The following is a 12,841-nucleotide window of genomic DNA, read 5'->3' on the forward strand; positions in this document are numbered from 1 at the left end:
TAATGCATAATAAGGTGTCTGTTGGCCAGACTAGAAGGTGCCAGGTGACACATTATTTCATGTGAATTATTTCACATGAAAATGTCCTTGTAGGGGGCAGTATCTCAGTCTTATCAGTCCTATAGAGAGGCTCTCGGTTACTGGACATGTGGGATACCAGAACTAGACATGGGGGAGATACACCTGGTTGATGTCTCACCTGAGAGGTTGGAACCTTGCACAGGCAATGCCAGTGAATACACACAGGAGCATGCTCCATTAGATAAAGGGAACAAACGCTGACTACCAGGGCACAATATGCCTTCACCACATGGCCATTCAACATCTCACAGTGGTTGATAAAAACCTATTACCCTATATGTGCTGAGTATACACTAAATCAAGTGCAGTCATTGTATCAGTGGCTTACTCCCAGAGATGTGAGGACACAGAAGGCATTCAGGAGGCTTATTTCTGAGGAGTAACTAAGGAGGAGGGATGTATTGAGCACTATATTGGGGGGAGTAGTAGCTGGGATGGGTGTTGTTAATGGAGTGGGCATCGGTCTTCTGAGGAACAAACTCTCAGCCATAGCTTCAGACAGTAAGCAGGGCTTTGTTACTCAGAGAGATTGGTGGCATCCTTCATAACATTCAAGAAAGTCACATAAATACCCAGGTTAAAGTGGCTCCGGATTTTGTCAACCATGTTGGGAGGTTGGTAGAGAGTGTGATAGTACAGGACAGAAATCTGTCATGGGCTCTCGCATGCATACAGGGGCAGGGAACAAAGGTAATGACCCCCTAAATTGGGACTTTAAATGGACCACTCACTCACACATATTCATAAAAAATATATCTTTAATGGTATAGAGTAATACATATAAAAACCACATATGATGAAGATGCACAGCATGTGCTACATGAGAAATCAATCAATATATACATGCAATAGGCGTACAACGTGAATGCCCAAATGCCCGACGCGTTTCCGGTAGTGATGTTCCAATACCTTCGTCAGGGGCCAGGGTTTCAAAGGGTTTAACATTCAAATAAATTCCAATGTGATTATTCCATGTCACAAAAGGGCACTAGAGACCAATCAGTCCACATTAGCACTACACAACTCGCCACCTGTGGGTGTCGTTAAATATTTCAGTATGTTCTCAGGGTGCACAGTGTAAACAATATCTGGAATATGATGAGGTGATAAGGTAGACATAAAAAAAACAATAGGGGAAAACCGGAACCCTAGCTACAAGTAATCTTGAGGTACAATTCAAGTGCCATTAAGTTAGGTGGGACATAGCAGTTGCTTGCAGTTAATACTGTTTAGGCTAAATAGCCCAGGAGAAAATGTCCCAGCGTTACCTCAGATAGAACCTATAGATATGGCGATCCGGCGTGCAGTGTGTAGTCACTGAAGAAGTGCAGGGGCAGGGGGAATTATCAACCAACATCAAACTGATTGTACAGTCTCTGTATGAGGGGCAGTGGCCTTAGCATCACAGCTCAGTAAGATTTTGTCAAAACACGTAGCTTACACTAATCCACAGTGGTGGTCGAATGCCTGGATGGGCTGTGCTAGTTTGGATTGTGAAAGGTGTTATGCTGCCTCATTGATCCCATATAAAGAAGTGCAGACTCGGTCTGTATATTTGGTGGCATCAATGGGCTTACTGTCAGAAACCATGAATCAGACTGAGACAGAAGTACAGTTAATCACACTAGTTTAATAATAATAAAAAGGTAAAAAGAGTAAGCATAGTCAATACATAGCCAGAGTTCAGTAACCAGATCAGGTAGTCAGCCAATGCCAATGCTAGAGAGCCAGAGATCAACGTAGTAGTACAGCAAGCAGGATCAGGAGCCAGACGTCCGCCAAGCAAGTCTTCAACAGGAACGCAGGAGAAAGTCTTTTGAGATGTGACCAAAGGCGAAGGCAGAGATGAAGTGAGCTGGATGGCTTTAAGTAGGCAGGACTGACAAGCAGATCAACAGCTGAGTCACTGTGGAGAGAAAGGAGCTGACAATTAGCAGACAGCTGAGCGGCCAGCTCAGAGAAAGAAGGGCTGAGCCCAGCCCTGACACTTACTGACTGGGGATTCTACCTTGTTGCATCTGAGGCTAAATTACCCACATGTGATCAGAGAGGATGGAAGCTGGAGGCAGGTTGATATTTCCCTCTGTCGAAGGCATGACCATGACGTCCTTTGTATGCCAGGTCAATACATGGTGGTGAATGAGAAAGGTTGGAAAGATATTTCACTCTGGGTTCTGGATGGTGCGATCATTGCTGGGAAGGAAGCACCTGGGTATTATTTGGGACATAGACGAGTTTGTTTCTTTGTCCTAAAGGATACCGATGTAACATTAGTCATGGAACTAGGTTGTTCCTTGAGCCTAACAATAGGTAGAGGTGCATGGTATACCCTGGGCATGGTCTCTGGAATCCAGGTACAGGGATGGAATTTTGTGGCGTTTCGTTGTTTCAGGTTTATATGTGTTAAACTCGATATTTATATAGAAGGGTCTACCATTTATCTATGCAAGTTGAGAGACGAATTGACGGTAAGGTCTCTTCGTACAAGTTAGAGGCTTTGCTGCCAATTCAGAGCTCTGAAATACCGATGATGTGCCAAAATTGCGGTAGGAAAGGCCATCGTTAGCAAGCCTGCCTAATCCCGAACCATATTTACACTAAGGGGTTATAGGAGGTTGGGAGCGGGATGCGTAATTGGATGGGTCACATATACATGTATATATTATGGTAACGGGTTGATTTATGTTATGGTATAGTGTGACATATGTGAATATGTTTCTCTGAGTGTGTGCTGGTGAATGGTGAGTGAATGGACACCCCTTGCCTGTAATGCACCCAGTCGTAAAGATACTGGAAAGGAGAAGACACGGGATGTGACATGGAGCTGTTGCAGAAGAATGATGGTGGTGTGTCACTCAATGGCAAAGCAGCACATGTTGGGAAGCACAGCACGTTAAGACAGTTATGGACTGTTCCATAGGAGCCGTGTCTGAAGAATGGCGATATGTGCCCTTAAGGCAACATGATTTAATATCATATTTCTGGTTGATACAACCAAGCCTTTGCTTTCTTGTAGGTGGTCTGGAATGTCTTTGTAGCATATCTGAAAGAAGAGATCAGGCCTCCATCAAGGCTGAACAACCCTCTGCACCATCTGTTATAATGCTATGCAAGCAAACTTGAAAGGGACCATAGCTGACAAGATGATTTATGAATGTCCTGCTACAGAAGATCAAAAGATCAAAGGCATTGAAGATTGACATGGACAATGCTGCCCCTAGAGGCCAATACAGCAGGACGAACAGTAATATAAATATATTGAGGAGGACTGCCACATAAGTACTGTGATTCGTCAAAAGTCTAGATGGGATGGCAATGGGGTTGGGTCTGGATAGTGTATGATTGACGTATAAAGGACTAAACGAGTCAGAGCTCTCTCTCTCTACCCTTTTCGCTCTTGGTTCAAGCCAAGTAGCTCTCTGAGCCGCATGGCTCCCTCTCTACCATTTTGAGCCCAGGAGACTGTGCGATAAGTATCTTTAATGTTCTTGTATTATATGTCCTGTGGTTATATGCTTTGTAATATCTTTCTTTAATATTTTCATGTTAGCGTTTTCCTATCTTCTTGGGAAATAAATACAACGTTGTTTTATTAGGCTGGATTCACACCTATGCATTTTTTGTGCTTTTTGCAGATTTTCACTACAGAACGTGTTCAATAGGAAGCCATGTTAAATGGACTGTAGTGCAAAATGCAAAAAGCACTAAAAATGCATAGGTGAGAATCTGGCCTAAAGCAGTGTGCTTGGTTTCATAGCTAATCTTGTATTATTGTGATATCAACAGTAATGTGATCAGAGTTTTAATAGACTAGCTAACTATGGAAATAGACAAGTTAATACATATATGCAATAAATAGAGGGAATCCGTAGCCACCCTTGAATAATATTTATTGTACCAATTTTAAATGCTAAAAAAATGCATTTATCTGTATATTAAGACCTATGCACTAACTCCCCTTTCAGGTGGACAAAGCCTAAACCTTTTCCACCTGAGTGAAAATAAAAACAAAGAAAAAAAAACTACAAAAGCTCCAGTGGCTGGAATGGCTTCCTACCAACTCTTGTCTTAAACAAAATGTATTCAGTTGCTAATTGAGGGCATAGCCAATTACCCCCCTTTCAGGTGGACTAAACCTAACAATTTTTCCACCTGAACAAAACAAAAAAAATTAAAATGAACAAATAACAAAAATAAAAATATTTAAAAAAAAAAAATTATAAAAAACAAATTAAAAAGACAAAAATTACAAATTAAAAAAACTAAAATTAAGAAAACAAAATTAAAAACATAATAATCATAACCGAAAAAAAATATACTATTTTTTTCGGATATATATATATATATATATATATTTATTTATTTTGTGTGTATGTGTGTATATATACAGTGCCTTGCAAAAGTATTCACCCCCTTGGCATTTTTCGTGTTTTGTTGCCTCACAACCTGGAATTAACATGGATTGAGGATTTGCATCATTTAATTTACAGAACATGCCCACAAGATCTTTTTTTTTTTATTGTGAAGCAAGCAACAAATAGGACAAAATAACAGAAAAAGTCAATGTGCATAACTATTTACCCCCCTAAAGTCATTACTTTGTAGAGCCACCTTTTGCGGCTATCACAGCTCCAAGTCGCTTTGGATAAGTCTCTATGAGCTTGCCACATCATACCACTGGGATTTTTGCCTATTCCTCCTTGCAAAACTGCTCCAGCTCCTTCAAGTTGGACGGTTTGCGTTTGTGAACAGCAATCTTTAAGTCTGACCACAGAATTTATATTGGATTGAGTCTGGCCTTTGACTAGGTCATTCCAACCCATTTACATGTTTCCCCTTAAACCACTCAAGTGTTGCTTTAGCAGTGTTTGGGGTCATTGTCCTGCTGGAAGGTGAACTTCCGTCCTAGCCTCAAATCACACACAGAGTGGTACAGGTTTTGCTCAAGAATATCCCACCATCCATCTTTCCCTCAACTCTGACCAGTTTCCCAGTCCCGACTGCTGAAAAACAGGGGATGTCACCACCATATTTCGCTGGCGGGGTGATGCGCCAGACATAGCGTTTTCTTTAATGGCCAAAAATCAAAATTTTTGTCTCATCAGACCAGAGCACTTTCCTCCATACATTTTGGGAGTCTCCCACATGCCTTTTTGCAAACTCAAAACGTGCCATTTTGTTTTTTGCTTAAATTAATGGCTTTCTTTTGGCCACTGTGCCATAAAGCCCAACTCTATGGAGCGTACAGCTTATTGTTGTCCTATGTACGGATACTCCAGGCTCTGCTGTGGAACTCTGCAGCTCCTCCGGGGTTACCTTAGGTCTCTGTGCTGCCTCTCTGATTAATGCCCTCCTTGCGTTTTGGTGTGCTGCCGTCTCTTGGCATGTTTGCTGTTGTGCCATGTTCTTTCCATTTGGTTATGACAGATTTGATGGTGCTCCTAGGGATCATCAAAGATTTGGATTTTATTTATAACCTAACCCTGACTTGTACTTCTCAACAACATTGTCCCTTACTTGTTTGGACAGTTCCTTGGTCTTCATGACAGTGTTTAGTTAGTTAGTGGTGCCTCTAGCTTAGGTGTTGCAGCCTCTGGGGCCTTTCAAAAAGGTGTGCATATGTAATGACAGATCACGTGACACTTAGATTGCACCCAGGTGGACATCATTTCACTAATTATGTGACTTCTGAAGGTAATTGGTTGCACCAGAGATTTTTATGGGCTTCGTAACAAAGGGAGTGAATATATACGCACATGGCAATTGTCTGTTTTTTATTTCTGAAAAATAGTTTTATGTATATCATTTTTCTAATTTTACTTCACCAATTTAGACTATTGTATTCTGATCCATCACATATAATTCAGATTTAAAAAAAAAAACATTGAACTAAAGGCTGTAATGTAACAAAATAGGTAAAAGGCCAAGGGGGTGAATACTTTTGCAAAGCACCACACACATACATACACACACACACACACACGTGAGTACACCCCTCACATTTTTGTAAATATTTTATTATCTCTTTTCATGTGACAACACTGAAAAAATTACACTTTGCCACAATGTAAAGTAGTGTACAGCTTGTATAACAGTGTAAATTGGCTGTCCCCTCAAAATAACTCAACACACAGCCATTAATGTCTAAACTGCTGGCAACAAAAGTGAGTACACCCCTAAGTAAAAAAGTCCAAATTGGGCCCAAAGTGTCAATATTTTGTGGGCACCATTATTTTTCAGAACTGCTTTACCCTCTTGGGCATGGAGTTCACCAAAGCTTCACAGGTTGCCACTGGAGTCCTCTTCCACGACGACATCACGCAGCTGGTGGATGTTAGAGACCTTGCACTCCTCCACCTTCTGTTTGAGGATGCCCCACAGATGCTCAATAGGGTTTATGTCTGGCCAGTCCATCACCATTACCCTCAGCTTCTTTAGCAAAGCAGTGGTCATCTTGGAGGTGTATTGGGTCGTTATGTTGGAATACTGCCCTGCGGCTCAGTCTGAAGAGAGGGGATCATGCGCTGCTTCAGTACGTCACAGTACATGTTGGCATTCATGGTTCCCTCAATGAACTGTAGCTCCCCAGTGCCAGCAGCACTCATGCCGCCCCAGACCATGACATTCCCACCACCATGCTTGACTGTAAGCAAGACACAATTGTCTTTGTACTCCTCACCTGCTTGCCGCCACACATGCTTGACACCATCTGAACCAAATAAGTTTATCTTGGTCTCAACAGACCACAGAACATGGTTCCAGTAATCCATGTCCTTAGTCTGCTTGTCTTCAGCAAATGGTTTGCGGGCTTTCTTGTGCATCATCTTTAGAAGAGGCTTCCTTCTGGGATGACAGCCATGCAGACCAATTTGATGCAGTGCGTGGCGTATGGTCTGAGCACTGACAGGCTGACCCCCCCACCCCTACAACCTCTGCAGCAATGCTGGCAGCACTCATACGTCTATTTTCCAAAGACAACCTGTGGATATGACGCTGAGCACGTGCACTCAACTACTTTGGTCGACCATGGCGAGGCTTGTTCTGAGTGGAACCTGTCCTGTTAAACTGCTGTATGGTCTTTGCCACCGTGCTGCAGCTCAGTTTAAGGGTCTTGGCAAAGTTCTTATAGCCTAGGCCATCTTTTTTCATATATATGTATATATACACACACACATTTTATATAAAAAAAATGTGTGTGTGTGTGAGAGAGATTATATATATATATATATATATATATATATATATATATATATATATATATATATATATACATACACACACACACACACACTCACACTGTGGGGCAAAAAAGTATTTAGTCAGCCACCAATTGTGCAAGTTCTCCCACTTATAAAGATGAGAGAGGCCTGTAATTGTCATCATAGGCATACCTCAACTATGAGAGAGACAAAATGTGGAAACAAATCCAGACAATCACATCATCTGATTTTTGAAAGAATTTATTTGCAAATTATGGTGGAAAATAAGTATTTTGTCAATATCAAAAGTTCATCTCAATACTTTGTTGTATATCCTTTGGTAATGACAGAGGTCAAATGTTTTCTGTAAGTCTTCACAAGGTTGTCACACTGTTGCTGGTATGTTGGCCCATTCCTCCATGCAGATCTCCTCTAGAGCAGAGATGATTTGGGGCTGTCGCTGGGCAACACGGACTTTCAACTTCCTCCAAAGGTTCTCTATGGGGTTGAGATCTGGAGACTGGCTAGGCCACTCCAGAACCTTGAAATGCTTCTTATGAAGCCACTCCTTCATTGCTTGGGCGGTGTGTTTTGGATCATCGTCATGCTGAAAGACCCAGCCACGTTTCATCTTCAATGCCCTTGCTGATGGGAGGAGGTTTGCACTCAAAATCTCACGATACATGGCTCCATTCATTCTTTCATGTACACGGATCAGTCATCCTGTTCCCTTTGCAGAGAAACAGCCCCAAAGCATGATGTTGCCACCCCCATGCTTCACAGTAGGTATGGTGTTCTTTGGTTGCAACTCAGCATTCTCTCTCCTCCAAACATGTTTTGTTCTACCACAGAGTTCTACTTTGGTTTCATCTGACCATATAACATTCTCCCAATCCTCTTCTGGATCATCCAAATGCTCTCTATAGCAAAACTCAGACGGGCCTGAACATGTATTGGCTTAAGCAGGGGGACACGTCTGGCACTGCAGGATCTGAGTCCCTGGCGGCATAGTGTGTTACTGATGGTAGCCTTTGTTACGTTGGTCCCAGCTCCCTGCAAGTCATTCACTAGGTCCCCCCGTGTGGTTCTGGGATTTTTGCTCACCATTCTTGTGATCATTTTGACCCCACAGGGTGAGGTCTTGCGTGGAGCCCCAGATCAAGGGAGATTATCAGTGGTCTTGTATGTCTTCCATTTTCTAATTATTTCTCCCACAGTTGATTTCTTCACACCAAGCTGCTTGCCTATTGCAGATTCAGTCTTCCCAGCCTGGTGCAGGTCTACAATTTTGTTTCTGGTGTCCTTCGACAGCTCTTTGGCCTTCACCATTGTGGAGTTTGGAGTGGGACTGTTTGAGGTTGTGGACAGGTGTCTTTTATACTGATAACAAGTTCAAACAGGTGCCATTAATAGAGGTAATGAGTGGAGGACAGAGGAGCCTCTTAAAGAAGAAGATACAGGTCTGTGAGAGCCAGAAATCTTGCTTGTTTGTAGGTGACCAAATACTTTTTTTCACCATAATTTGCAAATAAATTCTTTCAAAAATCAGACAATGTGATCGTCTGGATTTGTTTCCACATGTTGTCTCTCATAGTTGAGGTATACCTATGATGACAATTACAGGCCATATATATATATATATATATATATATATATATATATATATATATATATAAAAATTATTGTGTGTATGTATATATACATACAGTGGGGACGGAAAGTATTTAGACCCCCTTAAATTTTTCACTCTTTGTTATATTGCAGCCATTTGCTAAAATCATTTAAGTTAATTTTTTTTCCTCATCAATGTACACACAGCACCCCATATTGACATATAAACACAGAATTGTTGACATTTTTGCAGATTTATTAAAAAAGAAAAACTGAAATATCACATGGTCCTAAGTATTCAGACCCTTTGCTGTGACACTCATATTTAACTCAGGTGCTGTTCATTTCTTCTGATCATCCTTGAGATGGTTCTACACCTTCGAGTCCAGCTGTGTTTGATTATACTGATTGGACTTGATTAGGAAAGCCACACACCTGTCTATATAAGACCTTACAGCTCACAGTGCATGTCAGAGCAAATGAGAATCATGAGGTCAAAGGAACTGCCTGAAGAGCTCAGAGACAGAATTGTGGCAAGGCACAGATCTGGCCAAGGTTACAAAAAAATTCTGCTGCACTTAAGGTTCCTAAGAGCACAGTGGCCTCCATAATCCTTAAATGGAAGACATTTGGGACGACCAGAACCCTTCCTAGAGCTGGCTGTCGGCCAAACTGAGCTATCGGGGGAGAAGAGCCTTGGTGAGAGAAGTAAAGAAGAACCCAAAGATCACTGTGGCTGAGCTCCAAGAGATGCAGTCGGGAGCTGGGAGGAAGTTGTAGAAAGTCAACCATCACTGAAGCCCTCCACCAGTCGGGGCTTTATGGCAGACTGGCCCGACGGAAGCCTCTCCTCAGTGCAAGACGCATGAAAGCCCGCATGGAGTTTGCTAAAAAAAAAACACCTGAAGGACTCCAAGATGGTGAGAAATAAGATTCTCTGGTCTGATGAGACCAAGATAGAACTTTTTGGCCTTAATTCTAAGCGGTATGTGTGGAGAAAACCAGGCACTGCTCAGCACCTGTCCAATACAGTCCCAACAGTGAAACACGGTGGTGGCAGCATCATGCTGTGGGGGTGTTTTTCAGCTGCAGGGACAGGACGACTGGTTGCAATCGAGGGAAAGATGAATGTGACCAAGTACAGGGAAATGCTGGATGAAAACCTTCTCCAGAGTGCTCAAGACCTCAGACTGGGCCAAAGGTTTACCTTCCAACAAGACAATGACCCTAAGCACACAGCTAAAATAACGAAGGAGTGGCTTCACAACAACTCCATGACTGTTCTTGAATGGCCCAGCCAGAGCCCTGACTTAAACTCAATTGAGCATCTCTGGAGAGACCTAAAAATGGTTGTCCACCAACGTTTACCATCGAGCCTGACAGAACTGCAAAGGATCTGCAAGGAGGAATGGCAGAAGATCCTTATATCCAGGTGTGAAAAAACTTGTTGCATCTTTCCCAGAAAGACTCATGGCTGTATTAGATCATAAGGTTGATTCTACTAAATACCGAGCAAAGGGTCTGAATACTTAGGACCATGTGATATTTCAGTTTTTCTTTTTTAATAAATCTGCAAAAATATCAACAATTCTGTTTTTCTGTCAATATGGGGTGCTATGTGTATGAGTGAAAAATGAACTTAAATGATTTTAGCAAATGGCTGCAATATAACAAAGAGTGAAAAATGTAAGGGGGTCCGAATACTTTCTGTCCCCACTAATTATATATATATATATATATATATATATATATATATATATATTTGTATGTAATTAATATATATATATATATATATATACACATATATATACACACACATTGTATATATAAAATATTAATGTGTGTGTGTGTGTGTATATATATATACAATCAGGTCCATAAATAGTGGGACATCTACACAATTCTAATCTTTTTGGCTCTATACACCAACACAATGGATTTGAAATGAAACAAACAAGATGTGCTTTAACTGCAGACTTTCAGCTTTAATTTGAGGGTATTTACATCCAAATCAGGTGAACGGTGTAGGAATTACAACAGTTTGTATATGTGCCTCCCACTTTTTAAAGGGACTAAAAGTAATGGGACAGATTATCATCCATCAAACTTTCACTTTTTAATACTTGGTTGCAAATCCTTTGCAGTCAATCACAGCCTGAAGTCTGGAACGCATAGACATCACCAGACGCTGGGTTTCATCCCTGGTGATGCTCTGCCAAGCCTCTACTGCAACTGTCTTCAGTTCCTGCTTATTCTTGGGGCATTTTCCCCTTCAGTAAGTGAAATGCATGCTCAAATCGGATTCAGGTCAGGTAATTGACTTGGCCATTGCATAACATTCCACTTCTTTCCCTTAAAAACTCTTTGGTTGCTTTCGCAGTATGCTTCGGGTCATTGTCCATCTGCACTGTGAAGTGCCGTCTAATGAGTTCTGAAGCATTTTGCTGAATATGAGCAGATAATATTACCTGAAACACTTCAAAATTCATCCTGCTGCTTTAATCAGCAGTCACATCATTAATAAATACAAGAGAACCAGTTCCATTGGCAGCCATATATGCCCAGTCTATGACACTACCACCATGCTTCACTGATGAGGTGGTATGCTTTGGATCATGAGCAGTTCCTTTCCTTCTCCATACTCTTCTCTTCCCATAACTCTGGACAGATGTGACCAAGCGCAACTTGTACTATAGGATGTTGTTCCAGGCTTTTTTAGATGTTGTTTGGCCAACTCTAATCTGGCCTTCCTGTTTTTGAGGCTCACCAATGGTTTACATCTTATGGTGAAACCTTTGTATTCACTCTGGTGAAGTCTTCTCTTGATTGTTGACTTTGACACACATACACCTACTCCCTGGAGAATGTTCTTGATCTGGCCAACTGAAGGGTGTTTTCTTCACCAGGGAACAAATTCTTCGGTCATCCACCACAGTTGTTTTCCTTGGTCTTCCAGGTCTTTTGGTGTTGCTGAGCTCACCGGTGCGCTTTCTTTTTAAGGATGTTCCAAACAGTTGATTTGGCCACACCTAATATTTTTGCTATCTCTCTGATGGGTTTGTTTTGTTGTTTCAGGCTAATGATGGCTTGCTTCACTGATAATGACAGCTCTTTGGATCTCAATTGAGAGTTGACAGCAACAGATTCCAAATGCAAATAGCACACTTGAAATAAACTCTGGACCTTTTATCTGATCCTTGTAAATGGGATAACGAGGGAATAACACACCTGGCCATGGAACAGCTGAGTATCCTGCTCAGCAGGTCCAGGACCTGGCAGCTTTAGGTTTGGAATAATTGCTTTGCGAGTTTCTATTGTAGAACCTCCACAAGGTCCTCATGCAGGTGCTTGCTTATAAACTAGCCAAACGCACAACTGCTGAGATGCCTACGGCCACATCACGCTGAAAGTGCCCAATCTCGTCTGATCTCAGAGGCTAAGCAGGGTCAGGCCTGGTTAGTACCTGTATGGGAGACCGCCTGGGAATACCAGGTGCTATATACAGTTCTGTGCACATTGTTGCGAACATAAACAGCTAACCGCATGAGTGCTGGAACGCACATCAGCGGAGGATAAACTTCCTATCACCATGCAGAAGCTCCTGGCTAGTCTTCCTTTTGCGGTGAAACAGCTATTTGAGAATGTTTGGATAATTCATCCAAAGAAATTCTAGTGGGAAAAGTACCCCCTTTTGCCATTTAAGGAAAGGAGTAAATATATTTTCATTTTTTAAAGCTCCTTCTTTTGTGCCAAGGGCATCAGCCTCCAGGCAGTCACAATGGCTTCCGCCGTCAGGTTCAAAAGGTAATCCTTAGAATTAACCCCAGGGACAAAAGAGGTCTTGGGGGAGGAAACCTACAAGATACCGAAGCCTCTTTTTGAGGAGGCGCCCCGCTCGCTCAATAGGGGGAATTCTTCTGCAGTTCTCATGGTGGTCCCCATGTAAGAGC

The 12,841-nt window shown here is 41.9% G+C and overlaps 1 pseudogene; it reads left to right on the forward strand.

Moving 5' to 3' along the window:
* Window positions 1–12,276: 12,276 nt before the first annotated feature.
* On the forward strand, window positions 12,277–12,395 carry LOC141135115 (5S ribosomal RNA; annotated as a pseudogene).
* The last annotated feature ends 446 nt before the right edge of the window (window positions 12,396–12,841 follow it).

Source organism: Aquarana catesbeiana, linkage group LG03 (genome assembly GCF_042186555.1).
Source record: "Aquarana catesbeiana isolate 2022-GZ linkage group LG03, ASM4218655v1, whole genome shotgun sequence".
NCBI classification, from domain to species: domain Eukaryota; kingdom Metazoa; phylum Chordata; class Amphibia; order Anura; family Ranidae; genus Aquarana; species Aquarana catesbeiana.